The 17,019-nt window shown below is 38.0% G+C and overlaps 1 protein-coding gene across 1 annotated transcript in view; it reads left to right on the plus strand.

Moving 5' to 3' along the window:
• Positions 1-17,019, plus strand: part of LOC146662517 (cadherin-20-like) — a 96,584-nt gene that overhangs the window by 33,600 nt on the left and 45,965 nt on the right. The window contains exon 2 of the mRNA XM_085419201.1: positions 2,654-2,751. The gene's annotated coding sequence lies outside the window, so the exon portion shown is untranslated. The remainder of the gene's footprint in view (positions 1-2,653; positions 2,752-17,019) is intronic.

A 17,019-nucleotide genomic window follows, 5' to 3' on the forward strand; every position in this document is an offset into this window, starting at 1 on the left:
CTAAATTTGAGTCGATCTCCATAGACGCCAGAGTTAAACTGCCAAACTTTACAGGTAAAAAAAAATCATATTTACAGCCTGCAACAAAAAGCAAATGTGCCTATTGTGACCACTTTTATCTTTCTTAAAACGCAACAAATTATATTTTCTTGTATTTATTAATTTTTGGTGCCATTTTTGTCCGATGTCTCGACATACAGAGCTGTAGCTATCCCCCCAGGTCCTGACAGCATTTTTAATCAACAAAAAGCAGACTGCTGGATGGTTGAACTGTCAAAGCACTTTTTTAGGTTTAATTAGCAGGCATCTGTTAGTGTGCATTGCATTTGCACAGTTTATGAATAATAATAACAATAATAATTCTGGCTCCAAATAACAAACAATGGCCAAACATAACCCTAACACAATAATGTGTTCACACCAAACATGAAACAAAGGAATTCAATCCCATTAAAAATCGCATGGCACCACCACCTGAAACTGTCAAGCAGATTATATGGATTGTTCAGTCTTTTAAGTTTTCAGTGGCGAGAACAAGCTTACATAATACACATAATTGAAATACCGCAAGACACTGACATAATTAACGAGCTAACCATGCTAACGCGTTGACGCTGTGCAGCCCTCGCACGGGGCGATCCGCGTTAACTCGCTGACGGAGATTTTCCGCATTAATGCGGTTATGGCGTTAACGTCATTTTGACGAGATTAACGCTGACAGCACTAATCCCAACACTAACCGAAAGCCAAGAATTTAAGAAGAACAAAGAACCCCAACCAAAATCGGCCAGTTACCGTGGCACGGACTGCCGGTGGGATGAGGATTTCAGTCAAAAGCTGAAATCAACTACAGAAACATATTTTCAGAAGCAGTCATACAACTTTACTGGCTTTTAGTCAAGCCCTCCTCTGTTTCCCTGATCTGTCAAAGTGCAAACCTGAAAAAGACAGCAATAGCAAAGCTTGTCCTCTATTTTCAACTGTTGGTCTGACCAGGCGAAGGCTGACAAGTTTTTTCAACACAACAGGAAATGTTTAACTTGCATGAACAGTTTGCTTTACCTCACTGGAAAGACTGTAAATAATCACACCTTCATGTTTAGTGTGAACTCACCGTAGGGCTTCAAAACTAATCCAAAGCCATCTTTTGTATACATTCTTTGATTGCACCTACTCACCAGAGTCCCTTCTGCTAATGTACAGCAGCATAACTCGGACAAACCACACACAGAACATAGTGAACCAATACTTTTAATTGCAAGTATTTTTCAAGTATGATTATAATTAACACATGTTGTGTTGATTCTTATAAAATAGCATAGGAAAAAAATATTTATACTTTTATGTAAGTAGAGGATAGAATGTGAAGACTGCAATTACAGATTTGAATGTTTTAAATAAACATAGCATCTGTTTCCCAGTATGGAAGTATTGGATAGTTATGTTGCATTTTTTACATTTTGGCAATTAGTTTACCAGAAATCTAAGAGAAGATCAGTTAAACTGCATGGCAAAGAAAAATTGTCCTTAAGGCCTTGTTGCTGCTTTTTCTAGTGCTTTAACTGCATTGAATGACCTTCTGCAGGAGATAGTGTGCTCCTTTCATGGAGATAACCAACTGTCATTAATGCCTGGATGGGAGACTCAACCCGTGCATTGGTTCATATGTGATTTATTTTTTTTTGTTTCCTCTCTGGTCAGTGCCTCTGACCTGCACTTGCCTGTTAAATTGCTTAGAATTAGCATGTACGACAGAACTGGGACACATAAAAGCTGCTATTTGCTTAAGTCCAATGTGCCGCGTCAAACAGGCAAATCTTATGAGCTGCATGCAAAGAAAAAGAGAGAGAAATATCTAAGTTTGAAACCAGCTCCCAACAGTCTTTTGTAAACAGTATCTTCCAGGACCCTGATGTCAAACATTACCAAGCACAGAACTAACAAAAGGAGTTCTGTTGTTTGGGATCTGGGATGCATCAACTGCGTTATGTGTCAGCTACCAGTGTAGTTTCCTGCTCCCCTATCATCCTCCCCCCCCAAACCCATTACACCTATCTTATCGCATTTTCCACTCCCAAAGCTTTGCAGTCACATTTTCTTTACTTGCCTTCCTAAAATTAAGGATCTTGCCTGCCTGCCAGGTTAGCTGCTCGTAGATCAATCCCCTGCCTGTTTAGTTAATTGTCGGCAATTGTGAACTGTGTAATTCATCCCTCGACGTAATCCATCAGCTGATCGATCGTATTGACGCACAGGAGTCTTCCTGTTTCGACGTGTGTTTATCACAGCGGTGTGGAGAACACGTGTGGAGAGAGGCTGATGGATGTTTGTCATGTTGATGAATATGAAACAAAGCACTGAAGCAAGGCATACGTTAACATGACTGTGACTTATGCTCACTGTAATATTATCAATTAAGTTTAGTTTAATTGTTTTTTCTAGGACACTTAATCACACTGAGGCTTATATAAAATATAGATTTTTTTTTTATCTGCTGACTCAAAATCTTCAATCAAAATCCATGTTAGAAAAGCAATGGACAAACAAATAATTGAAAACGTATATGCTTTCATTATTTCATATATGAAAAATATTCATATTCACTCATTCTGAATGCCTGATTGTGATTCTTTGCTGTTTTCCTTTTTTTTAGACACCCTGAAGTCACCTGAAGTCGGTTAAGGTTCACATTTCGGACGGCGCCATCTTGAGCTTGACATCTTGAAACCAGGGACACGGCAGACTCATAAGGTAAGGTCGCCACTCCTTAAAACAGCCTTCTTTATTGTCTGTGTTACTCTAAATTGAAAAATAATTTCCAAAATGCACACCGTGATGTGTTAAATAAGGACTGGAATTCATGATTGAGACCATAAATATATTTGTTTAAGTGTGAACGAATGAACATGATAACTGCCATGGTACAGTAATAAAACAGAATACTTTTAATGACGAGTATTTCCAATGCCAGCTACTAAGAGCAGCAATGTTTAAACATATAGTCAAATATTTGCGCACATCCTTAGTTAAAATTGCTAAAACTGATGAAAAAGAGTGGTTCGTGTGCAATAGTAACCAGACCAGCATTATTTGTTGACCTAAGCTAAGAACTTGGGAAGGGATACTTTTATTTTGTGGAACAAGGAATATTATTTATCTGAAAAAAGTCACCATAACAACTGATCACTAAATGAAAATCTGTAGATACCAATTAAGGGGCTTTTTAAATAAAAATATTGTTTGTAATCAATGATGGGAATAACAGCGTTACAAGTAACGGCGTTACTTTTTTCAGTAACGAGTAATCTAACTAATTACTATTCCTATCGTTACAATGCCGTTACAGTTACTAACAAGAAAATCCGTTACTATTTTACAACAAACAGACAGTTGAAGCTGTGTTCAGTTTACCGCATCTTATCTCAGTTGCAAGGAAGTAGCTGTAAGTAATCTGGACGCTACAGCTTTAAGCAGCTGTGCACTCCCGTGGACGGTAATCACGATCACTGTCTAGCACAACACCTGGAGCTAAGGAGGCAAAACAATTGCATGAGTGCTGCTGTTTGACTGAGGAAGAGTAAAGTAGTCGTGGTAAGCCAATCACATGACCACTTAAAGACAAAGCAACAAGGTGATATATACCAGTTTTTAAATTGTGTTGATAAGCCACGTAAAACCAGAGTCATGATAAACAATATATATGCGGCGTTTTTTCCTGAATAGTTTTGTCACGTTTACTGTCTAAGGACAGCGCAGCGAGACCTCTCTGCTTATGAGCTAAAAGACAAAAAAAAACAGGGGAAGTTTTAGGAGTGACGGCAAGAGAGAGAAAGACATTAGAAAAAGAGAGAGAGCAAGTTTTGAGATGTGTGATTTAGCATGTTTGGAGTGTGTAGTTAATGTGTTGTCTTGTGTAGTTAGTGTGTAGTGTTGTGGATAGTTTTGTGTTGTGTGTCAGAACAATGAGGCGACTGCTGTCTCCAGGTAGAAACAGGAGTGATACACCTGCTGCTGTCAGACCTGCAGGTATCAGGCTGTGATGTTCTCCTTTATAGTGGACAGAAATTATTTTTTTGGAGTGGCACAAATAATTTGTGTGGCATCTTATTGAATGCAGAACAGCTGATTGTTCTGTAAATAGTTTGAAATGGTTATTTAAAAAATCAACGTAAACATGTTTGTGGTTCTTACAGTAAAAAATATAACTTTTCTACTCTGATTTTATGTTTTTTGTCTGATTTTAGATCAACTGTGTTAGTACAGTATGTCAAAATGAAAACATGACTGTAAATTCAGACACGTTAGATTGTGCTGAAAAGAATGATACCAAACAAGGCAAAGGAAATAGTTTTTAAAGGTAAAATGTTGAGGTAAAATCAAAAGTAGTTAAAAATGGCCAATTATACCCTGGACCCCAGAGGGTTAAACGTTTTTTAAAAGTAACGCAATAGTTACTTATCAAGTAATTACTTTTAGAATCTTGTAACTCAGTTACTAACTCAGTTACTAGTTAGTTCTTCAAAAAAGTAACTATAATTAATTACTTTTTCAAAGTAACTTGCCCAATACTGTTTGTAATAACGTTGAACAAGAAATTTGAATACATCACTTTAGGTTTTGGGAAAGTGAGGACAAGCTATACAAGTTTACAACTGATACTTTAGCAGCAAGTTGATTTTAAAATTCACAACTGTAACAGCACCTGGTTTTCTTTCATGCGGAACGGGTATCGAGACAAATTTGAATTGGATGATCAAGGACAACCAAAGGCCAGTTTTTACAAGTGGTGTCACAAAGCATTTATAATGAATTCTAAGCACCTCAAATGCAGGGTCTGTTCAGTGAATGGGTTTCACAATTCTTAAGTTTAAAATGCTCACACTCTCACATGTGACAGCATCTGTTGTGCCAGTGATACACACAAGCCCACAGCAACAGCTCACGGTGTGAGCAAGGTGATGCCATGCATGCATAAAAACGGAATTGAATAGATTTCCCTGCATTTGCAGCACTGTAATAAAGTATTTATTTAGTATTTTTCTTGATTTCTTTTATTTTTTTTTTACCTTTTTTGTCACACTTGTCGCACGTTACAGCAAATAAAACAAGCTTTATATCAGACAAATAAATAAATATATATTTATAGTTTTTTTGTTCATTTCTCAATGATGATTTCATTTATTATTGAGAAAGGGGTTATCCAAACCTGGTTATAAAATGGCCAGCTTCCCCCTCCGGTTAAATCATGAATTCTTTCTAATAACCACATGTTTTAAAAAAAAAAAGCTATCATATCAAAGTTTCACCCTCGAAATTCTTCCAGTTGTGACAACCCTTATTGAATGCAGAACAGCTGATTGTTCTGTAAATAGTTTGAAATGGTTATTTAAAAAATCAACGTAAACATGTTTGTGGTTCTTACAGTAAAAAATATAACTTTTCTACTCTGATTTTATGTTTTTTGTCTGATTTTAGATCAACTGTGTTAGTACAGTATGTCAAAATGAAAACATGACTGTAAATTCAGACACGTTAGATTGTGCTGAAAAGAATGATACCAAACAAGGCAAAGGAAATAGTTTTTAAAGGTAAAATGTTGAGGTAAAATCAAAAGTAGTTAAAAATGGCCAATTATACCCTGGACCCCAGAGGGTTAAACGTTTTTTTAAAGTAACGCAATAGTTACTTATCAAGTAATTACTTTTAGAATCTTGTAACTCAGTTACTAACTCAGTTACTAGTTAGTTCTTCAAAAAAGTAACTATAATTAATTACTTTTTCAAAGTAACTTGCCCAATACTGTTTGTAATAACGTTGAACAAGAAATTTGAATACATCACTTTAGGTTTTGGGAAAGTGAGGACAAGCTATACAAGTTTACAACTGATACTTTAGCAGCAAGTTGATTTTAAAATTCACAACTGTAACAGCACCTGGTTTTCTTTCATGCGGAACGGGTATCGAGACAAATTTGAATTGGATGATCAAGGACAACCAAAGGCCAGTTTTTACAAGTGGTGTCACAAAGCATTTATAATGAATTCTAAGCACCTCAAATGCAGGGTCTGTTCAGTGAATGGGTTTCACAATTCTTAAGTTTAAAATGCTCACACTCTCACATGTGACAGCATCTGTTGTGCCAGTGATACACACAAGCCCACAGCAACAGCTCACGGTGTGAGCAAGGTGATGCCATGCATCCATAAAAACGGAATTGAATAGATTTCCCTACATTTGCAGCACTGTAATAAAGTATTTATTTAGTATTTTTCTTGATTTCTTTTATTTTTTTTTTTTACCTTTTTTGTGACATTTGTCGCACGTTACAGCGAATAAAACAAGCTTTATATCAGACAAATAAATAAATATATATTTATAGTTTTTTTGTTCATTTCTCAATGATGATTTCATTTATTATTGAGAAAGGGGTTATCCAAACCTGGTTATAAAATGGCCAGCTTCCCCCTCCGGTTAAATCATGAATTCTTTCTAATAACCACATGTTTTAAAAAAAAAAGCTATCATATCAAAGTTTCACCCTCGAAATTCTTCCAGTTGTGACAACCCAATTATTTTCTGACATCTCATAGAAAGAGCACAAAACAGCAATTAACAGAACTAATAAATTTTGATTACTCGATAAGAAAGATGAATATTAGTTGCAAAACTAATCCAGCAGTCCTATTGTATCTTGCTAATGAAAGAAACCTGAGCTCACCTCTCTTGACAGACACACTGTGCTACAGAAAACCTGAAACTGTTCCAAAAATCATTGTGTGAGTAATGAACAGGATAAGGCCTGAGACTCGTTTTTTGATGGAGATGAATTACCGAGAATGAAAGAAAGAAGACAACGAAGGGGAAAAAACCACTACAAAAGCAGCAGAAACACCGACTGACAACCCAGACTCGGCGCTCAGATCTCAGAGTCCAAGTCTCTGACAACACTGATGGCAGTGTCTGCACTGGGTGACAGGCCCGATCCATTTGGCGCAGCGCGTGAAGACACAAACACAAGCTGTCTAAAGAGAGTAAGGTAGACTTCAATCAGCTAAAAGGTGATAAAACATAATTAATTCAATCACCCACTCAGAGGACAGGGAGGGTAGAGGAGAGAGAGAGGCTGAGAGGAAAGCAAAAACCTGGAGGGATGCATTCGCACGGGCACGTTAATGGGAAACTGCACTTACTTTCTTTCAAAGCCCTTTCTACCTATTTATCCACTACTCAATAAGGAGCTTGCATCTGATTCTGTGTGGTTTCACAATACAGCCATTAAACACACAGTCGTTCAGCAGCGCTTGTGCATGCAGATAAAAAAGAGAAGGGATCCATGTTAATATAACTCATACTTAGACACCTTTATTCATTAACAGTAACCCGGATCATGATAAATGACTAACAGAGGGGACAAGTGCATATGTATGCCTGCCTGCGTCGTCCTAAAGCTGCCCGAGAGACCATTAACACCTCGACCAGTCCAGCTTTCTGTATCAGGGTCAAGTAGGCTGCGATTAGTCCACCACAACATGCACCGCACCTCCTCGAAAAGAGCCTGAAAAACAGGTTTCAATAAAAGCAAGAGCATCAGATTCCTTCTTGTCAGCCTGGTGTGAAATATACACCAGGAAAATTAGTAGTTTGTGTGTGAAGGTAGATGACAGTGAGAGACGGAGATCAGAGAAGTGAGAGTGAATCCGTGAGGGGAAGTAGATGTTCATTTCATGAAGTATATTCCTGAGAAATGGCGTACTGGTGAAAGTCGACTCCACTTCCCCAAGGCACACCGGTCTCCTACAAGAGGAAGGTGTGAGGAAGGAGAACAATAGCTCCTCAAAGGCAGAGTCAGGTTTCAGCACAATTGCTGCCCGCAGTTATACAAGGCCGTTACATCCTGTCTCCCATGACAACCAAGCCCCAAGCTCCGGGGATTGGCCTCGCCGGTCTTACCTGACCACAGCAGGTAGTCGCTACTAGAGATGAGCTGATGACACAAACAAGCTCCTATTAACAAAACATTTAGCTTTCATTAGTTTGACATTTAAAGTCCTCATACTTCCATAATTTAGCTGCCAGTGGCAGCAGTTTCTTATCAGCATGTTTTGATCCTTTGTAGGTCTCCACAAATCAATATTAATTAAATAAATATTTCATACTCACAGTGAATCAAATAACAAATGTTAAGAAAGGGCTAGTGTGCAGTTGATGAACCCAGAGAAAATTAGGCTATCAGACAGTCTCTGAATTTAACATTGAGAACAAAGTAATTTGATTCCTAAATAAAAACATTAAAGATGCAAAGGAAAACTGCTGTTACCCGTTAGCCCAGTCTAACAGCAAATCATGAAACAATCTGTTCTCGTTCAGTAAGTAATATAATATCATGTACTTTATTGTGTCCTAAGATGAATTTGTTGTGCTGTTACAGAAGTTGCTTTAACACAGAGTCAGTAAACATGGAAAGAAAAGAGAAATTTCAAAGTGCTTTAATTTTGCAAGTTCACCTGCAACAATCGAAACATGAACTGTTTGGAAAAGCGGATTTCAAAATCAGAGAACATCAGGGATAATTATCAAGGAGCACAGAGAAGGAAGACACAGCTTACCAAGGTGACCTGACAATGACTGAGACAGTGTTTAAAAAAGGTATACAAAGCACAGCTGAAGACAACGTAATGAGACGGGTGGAAGGTAAACTTAACACAAGACACAGAGAACAATAGCTACCAAAATAAAACAGAAAGTAAGACACAACTGAAACAAGATTAACTTGAGACAGGAGACACCAAAAGACAAAAATCACAGAGACTGGAACAGAATGGAACAAAAAAGGGAGCAAACTAAGTACTACCTGAAAGTCACAGTAACAGAAGTCTTAACAAGACTAGAAAATAAACCATAAAGAACCCATGAAATACAGAAGATATACAACCACGAGTGAGTAAAAACAACTCTGTTAATAGAAAACGAAATACTGACTAATTAGGACACTCATGTAGTTCTTTATGTTTGAAAAACCCACAAAAAAAGAAAACCTTAATACAAGGCCCAGGGACTAACAAAAAAGCCTCTGTAAGAGCACAAAACGAATTCAAGGAGGCAAAATACCGCACATGTATTGTCACATGGACACAAAAAGCATGCGCTACAATACAATACAAAGTTTTATATGGGTAATGTTTTGTCTAGAAAACTAGTATTATGTGTTACATCCTACAGAGAAACAAGATCTACAAGAAGATTGGGAAAAATACAAGCCGCATAATCCAGACACAAAAATACTCGATTTTCAGAAACGGTGTATTTATAATCTGCTGCTCTTTAGAGCTGATGACTCAGTCTGTTGGCTCAGTTCTAAGGACTTTGAAAATATTTGTCTCTGTCCAATGCCCCTAACTGTCTGCTGCAGCTTTATAAAAGCATAATTAACCTTGTTAGCCATGTCCAAAACCTACAAGCTTACACGAAATCTGCTATTCTGTCTTGTTAAAGTACTAGCAAATGGCACAGATAACCACCTGAATCCACCTTGCCACCTTCAATTTGCAGATGTGGGACTAAAAAGAACATAGAAGTGCTCACGTTGGCATTGTAAATCGTAACAGCTGTGAACTTACTAAATCAATAGTTCATTTGTATTCGCGCACACGTGTTAGCATAAGAGAACTGAGTTCACTTGTTACAGTGTGGTTATCTGTATTTTGGGGGTTTTTTTGTGAAAGCAAATTTTCCTCTGGGATTGTAGATGTTGTCTTTGATATGAGAGCAATTAGATGAAAAAGAAAAATTGAATAAAAATTGAATTGGGTCTTGTGTGGATTGATTTTATGTCACTGATGATTAAATCTTAATATCTAGCGGACTCGTAGATCATTTTAAACTCACTTGACGCAGATTAATGGTGAGGCTTGTTTGATTTTTCTTTTGTTTTGGTGCGACTGAAATAACATGTAAACTGACATCCACTAGATTTACTTTCGACCTGATGGCAGATTACAGCATCGCAGTCCAATGTAACGTAGCTGGCATACAGGACGGCACGCTATAATCCCGTTACAAGCTGGTTTGTTGTTGTTTGTATAAACCCCTTATAATCTTAATATCTGCCGGTCCTGCCATCATAATAAATAGCTCCTATCAAACTGTATCACTTTCTAAAGCTGCTTTGTCTGTTATGAGAATTTTGAAGCCGTAATAAATGGAGATAAGGCGGGCCACATGACAAAAATCCCCATAAATTTGTTTTAGGGACAATTTATATAATGATATGGATGGTTTCCAAAGACGACACACAGCTTTTGTTTCCTTTTGTGCGCTAGTGGATAATGTCGCTCATCAAGAAAAAGACCTGTAAGAAAAGCGAGGAAGCATTATAGTTAAAAAGAGACACAAACAATGAGACAGAGAGCAGAAGGGAAACACAGAGCAGCTTCTGTCTCAATGTGGATAATTACATTTCTACCTTTCTCTGGCAGTTGCATAGCCTTAATGCTCGTAATTAATTTCATTATTTTTGGCCCTGGCTGTTGAGTGCAGATTAGTTCTCTCTGAGTTGTGGGGATAAACACACAGTAATTGCTTATTACTCTCAGAGCCCACATTAGATTATACTAAAGCCAATGAATTAGAAAATATCCAATCACCTTTAGCTAAAATTCAAAACCCGCTTCTGTTATTGCCGGCGCTTGTTTTCATTTGTCCAATACATCCTTCACTGTGTGTGGATCAACCTGTAACGATGCTCCAGGCCCAGATACTCTGAATTACTTCTGTATTTGTTCTTTTAATGTCATCTTTTCCTGGCTTTCCCAAATTTACTGCAAGATTACTCACTTAGAGACTTTCTGCATAGGTCTATATGAGCAAGAATATAGTAGAAATACAGGTTTTGATGGTTTTTTGAAACACTGTTCTCTCGTATAGAGCAGCAGTGTTGGCAAAGATGAAAAGCCTTACTCAAAGTGGACCTCCGTGGTTGTTGCTTATCAGCAGCTCCCAACTGAGATTTTACCAGCTGGACTCGAATTGAGTGCCTACTGCTTTTAATAGTGGCTCCCTGGCATTTGTTTAATATTCACCGGGCTTGTAAAATAAGTTACTCTGTGTTTGTCACTAATTCTTCAGAGAAAACTTTAGGAGGTATTAATAGTGTGAGAGCCAGAGAAGCTTTTTTTTAATCATCCGACTAATTAATTCTCACCAAAGTTCTCGTTAAGTTAAAAATGAATTTATGATTAACCACTTTACACCCACACATCTGTTTTCACTTATGTTGTTTTCCCTTATGTTGCTCTTCCCTGATTAGATCTCACAACTTCAGCATTCCTGTGAGTTTTCTTACACTTCAGAGCAAAACTGGTGGGACTGACAGGGCCATCGGAGCTGTTATTTGTTAATGAAAAGCAAGAGGTGATGGAGATCCTCCAGATCCTCCACTGGTATCCACCGGAGCCAGGTTGAAACCCATGTTGGTGCCATTCCTTTGGACATTCAGAGCCTGGACATGCCACCTGAAAATCCCACCTGGGCTAGCACGTGCAACTTTACACAATGCTATAACAATATGTATTAACAATTAAAAACATGTGGCCCAGCAAGCCATATATTATTATCATTACCTCCTTTATTTAAACAAGTACTCTCATTGTGATCGAGAACTTAAAAGACACCTATACAAATACACATATACAAAAATTGAGACAAACAGCTACATAACAAAAGGACACATATACACAAATGTTTGAATAGCTGCAGATGAACTAATGCAACCTTTAAAATGTTCCAGTGAAGTCAAAGAATACAGCATCACAGCTGTTTCATTTATAGGCAGCACGTTATTTAAATCCAGTTTTTCCCATTTCAGTATGAACAAGAGGTACAGCTAATGTTAAAATGTCCTACAAACTGACATAGTAAGTACTGTATTTAAATTCAAGCAAGGAGTGGAGGTAAGGCTTGAAAATAAGCATCATACAATGCTGCTCTTTTCAAGTTACCAGGCGGAACCATCTTTCTTATTCATATAAGATGCAAAGGTGACTAAGAAAAGAATCGCCAGTGATGAATCGTAACACACTGTGATGCACAGAATCAAACGGCTTCAAGGTGGATATAGAAGCACGAATATAAACAATATCACCATAATCAAGTGCAGACTAAATCGTGGCTTGTACAATGATCTTACGACTAGTGAATGACAAACAGGATTGGGTTCTACATAAAAATCCAGTCTTCATCTTTAGTTTTCTTGAGATTACGCCCACACATGAACAAAGATCAGGCAGCTACGTCATTAACATTATGACACTTTTATTCTAAACTACTGCGTAATCCAAAAGCACATAGTTCTTCTTATAAAAAACAAAAAGACTTAGTTTCGAACATTTTTACCGTCACTACTGCTCACTCTCCTTTTCACTCTCCTAAGAGCCCTAGCTGATATTCCTGGCACTTCCCTCCCTCTTGGTGCGTAGTGGGGAATATTTCATAATTTTATTTTTGTTTTTCTATTTATACACAACTTTTGAAGAAAGTACTTTTTGCATAATTGTTTAAATTAGGTTTTAGACACTCTAAAGCTTTAAGTACTATATTTTTTTTTAAGTATATTTTTGGGGGCTTTTTGCCTTTTTTTTTTGATAGCGCAGCAGTGACTAGATCAGAAAGCGGGGAGAAAGAGGGAAGACAGCACAGGGCCTTGGGTTTGAGATTAACCCAGGCTGGTGGATATTTTCCAGGGAAGGTTTGCTGTGGTTCAACCTCAGCCAATGACAAGCTGTTGGTAGTTTCGAAAGAATCAGATCACAATAGAAGCAACTGGAGGGTGCCTGAGCTCCCCCTTAGAGACAAGGTGACGAGTTTGGTTGTTCAGTAAGATAAAGTCACAACTTTTAAACATTAAAAACACCAAGTTGACGTAACTTACTTATTGCCTCCTAAGTGAGGTGTTTTGAGGAGGTCTCAAAGAGACCTCAAGATTATGCCTCTACAGCTGGAACACCTAAGTGTCCTCCCACAAGAGCTGCTGGAGCTGGCTAGGGAGAAGGAAGTCTGGGTATCTTTGCTTGAATTGCCGGCCTCATGACATGACAAAAATGGAGGGATGTTGCCAGTCAATAACAAACTTTGCTTAAAGCTACGTGTTCTGCAGAAAGCTTTATGCAAAAAGTGGACGTGGATTAAAATACACAAATGAAGCATGAGTAATTATATCGGTGATGCAAACACGGTTAAACACAGAAATGGAAGGATAAAAGTGATGTGAAGCAACTAAAACCACTGGAGTTAAATACAGGTGTAGGGATCCAAAGTTAAAATTTATCCATAGGAACAAAAGCTAGTAGCAATCCAAAGCAACTCTTTTCTAAATTTCAAAAAGTATCCTAAAATATAACTTTGCAGTCACTAGTGTGGCAACACTTGGACATATCTCTGACTCAGAGCTCAATATGTGGTTACAGAAATGTGCTTATCTGTCACGAACAGGAGAAAATCTACCTGAGAAGCACATCAGAGCACAGGCTGTTATGAATGGGTCATAACTCCTGTAACAAGATCTCTGCAGAGAAACCTTGTGTTCCATCAGGCAGGGTGAGAGTTTGACGGGGACTGAGGACAGGACTTCTGACAGTGCTTCTTTTGATGAAGCCAGTTTTCAGTGTGACTCAGTGAAAAGCCAACATAACGAGATCTAGTAGTTAGGAGGGTAGGTGAGACAGACACCCAATGGAAAAGAGAGGAAAGATGAATCACTGTGGCAACAGAAAAAAATGGTGCTTCAAAGAATATTCACGCGCCTGCTCTCGAGGTCCTCATTTCTGCATCGTCGTGCTTTGTTTGTTCACTTAGGAGCTACTCGCCAGAGATTTTTTTTCCCTGCTCAAGGGTTCTTCAGGGGACTAGAGCAAGATTTTAATGATAGAGGGTGTCCTGTGGTGTGTGCTTGTTAATCTGATGTTGTCTTATGATGATGTGCTGATGACCACAGTTCTAGTCACAACCCTAAAAGGATATTCTGATAGCATAGGTCTAGGTTTAGGATAATCATAGATGGTGACTTAGGTTAAAGTCCAGTTTACTTCACCCTGTTTATTTCCCATTATTGAGTTGACTGTGAACACCTGCAGACATATAAGACCAATTCAAGATGGTTTACCAGCAGCTTATAAACTTTCATGAACAGCCTTTTCTTTCTTAATTCTCTTTTTATAGAGACATTTTCTCCCACGTTCTGTCTTTTAGAGAAAAAGGATTTATAATAACTGGGAATTGCAGTGAGACCAGGTGTACCCTGTCTATCATCTATAAGTTTATAGTGGCATAAAATACAGATGCTATTTATTATTTAAATACTCAAAATCAAGGAGTGGACAGCTGAGGACAAACACGGCGGTTCTGTGAGTTGTCTGTCTACCCAACACCTGACAAGGAGCCACAGTTAGCTTTTATCAGTAAGCAGCTGGACTGTCCTTGAGGTCTTTTGTGGAGACAAAACAGAAGGCACCAAAACAGTCAGGTCATCATGCTTCACGCAGGTTCCACAAGGACTGAGATGTCAACTCCACCTCCCGAAAAATCTAATCTAACTTTGTACTCTCCATCACCTTTGTGAAAAAAGTAAGTCGTAAGTTAGTAACTAGAAGGCAAACTGTTTATGGTCGATCCATATGCATACAATTACACAGTGACCAAAAAAATCAATAAGCACAAGCAGTAATATATGGAAACATAGAAGGCAAACAGATTATCTGACAACTGATGAGGGAAGACGTAAGACTATTTAGAGACAGAGCTGATGAGACATAGGGCAAACCACAGAGTACTTCAGTTGAAGACAACTGGACTTGGAAGTCTTTCTTTCTTTTCCAGAACTGAAGGAACCTTTTATGGGATTGCTCCCATGGAAACAAACCAGCTACTTTAGTATTGGAACTGCCAACATGATTCAGAGACTACTCTCCAACTGGTCAAGGAATATACATTTCTCTGAAGAAATGTGTGTGACGGGTTTCTATAATTTACTACAAAAAACATGACTGAAATTGCACTTGAAAAAAGGGGATTAAATATGTAGCTAAAGTTCTTGGTTTCCTCTAGATTATTAGGGAGAAGTCTAATCTCAGTTCATTTTGAGTTGTATGGAGTTTTAAAGGTTTAAAGTTTGCAAGGTTTTGCATCAGCCACAATACAAAGCAGATAAATGTATTTTTAAAAGGTGCTCATTAGTTAGTTATAGCATCTAGCATGGCTGCATTAATCTGCTACAAGGCCCCAGGGGCAAAGACGAGGTGCTGGTTCTCTCATTAACTGCCCATTACTCCCACTCCGTGCGCAATGTTTTTCAGTAATGGAATACCCCCTGACCCAAGGTTGATGGTCTCTAAACTTGATTTTTGACACGGAGATCTGCTTAAATATGTCAGCTGATACTGCACTTTAAACCTGAAAGTTGATCTTACAGCACAGGTGAACACGTCGGCTAATAGTGGGTTGATTACATATCAAGCGCAGAATGGGCCCCATTATCGTTCATTCGTAAGGAGTCGTGTTTGAGTCCAACATTCACTCTTCTTTTATCACTATCAGATTATAGAACTCCTAAGGGGGATATCTCTCTCTTTAGCTGATAAATGCTCAAATATCTTCAATCTGTTTGGATGCAAGTTTGCTAGCAGTCACTTTAGCAATAGGCATAGTTGTTGAATCTCACTGATGTGACCTTATTAGTAGTTTTTCATTTACAAAAATGAACTGGGAAAGTCTCATGCTCCTGGTTTCTTCTTTAATGTTTGTGTTATTCCATATCTTTGTTACTTTCTTCTTCTTCTTTCTTTGCACTTCTGGTTTTTTTTTGTTTTGTTTTGTTTTTTTACTTTTTCAACTTTTTGTCCATCTCCTGTGACTTGACTTGTTTTCTTTGGGTGCAGTTGAATGCTCGGTTTTGCTTAGGAAGAGTTAGTGAAGTTATCATGGATTTTTGAGTTTCAGTATCCAGCCATAATCACAACTGTATGATATCTAAAAGAAGACTTATTTGGCTTTTGGAATATGTTCTGCAAAGTCTTGGCACACAGGATACCAATGATTGACATATGACCTGGTAGTAATTATATTAGAGGGTTACCAACCCAAGTTAGTCTGGAATGAACGATCAGCTTCAAAGCTCTGAGTGTAGATGCAGAGCGAGACCACATTTTCTTATGTATGTAACCCAGACAAATTAAACAAAAGAGATTTTTTGGAGCAAGTAGAAGTTAAAGTTGAGAGAGAATTGGGTACTTACAAATGGAGGGAGTTTTTTCTTCTTTCCCCATTGTTGCCTTTCCCACTGTTTGTACCCCCGTGCTCATAGGGGCTCATATGATTGTTGAGGTTTCCTCTGTATTTTGTCGGGTCTTTACCTGACAATATAAAGTCCCTTAAGGCACATGTTGTTGTGATTTGGTGCTATATAAATAAAATTTAATTGAAAATTGAATTACAAATAAGCAAGATAATTTCCACTGTTAGCTCCAGCCGATTTTCTTTGTTGGCAGGCTGACCTGTGCTGTTTCTGCTGCTGCTGCTCTGGGGTTTACTAATCCTTGTGGATTCTACAATATATATACTGCATGATGTATGCAGGTGTTACATGAGCAATCACATCTAGTTTCCAGCCCCTGCAGTTCCCAGTAAAAACTAGTATAAAGGTGGACCTTGGCAAGCGTTACTAAAGAACATTGCCAACTTAAATTCAAATTAATGTCCCCTAACAGAGCCCTTCCAGAAGCTACTCTTGTTACTCAGCACCCATACTAAAATGCATTTAAAGCACTAAATTAACTTGCTTTCAGCGGGACATAAAATCTGCATGTGCAGGCCTATCTAGTCAAATCTGATATAAAACGCTTAAAAGTTTGCTGCGAATTAAAGTAACCCCGACCCCTATTAACCTTTAGTTCTCCTTGGAAAATACAGCAACTGTGTCTTTGTTGTGTGCTGAGCTAGCTAGATTCTGAGGTTCTGTGACCACAACTTTCG

The sequence above is a fragment of the Rhamphochromis longiceps genome, linkage group LG9 (assembly GCF_057381845.1).
Source record: "Rhamphochromis longiceps isolate RC_006_pf linkage group LG9, R_longiceps_female_GT1.1, whole genome shotgun sequence".
Taxonomy (NCBI): domain Eukaryota; kingdom Metazoa; phylum Chordata; class Actinopteri; order Cichliformes; family Cichlidae; genus Rhamphochromis; species Rhamphochromis longiceps.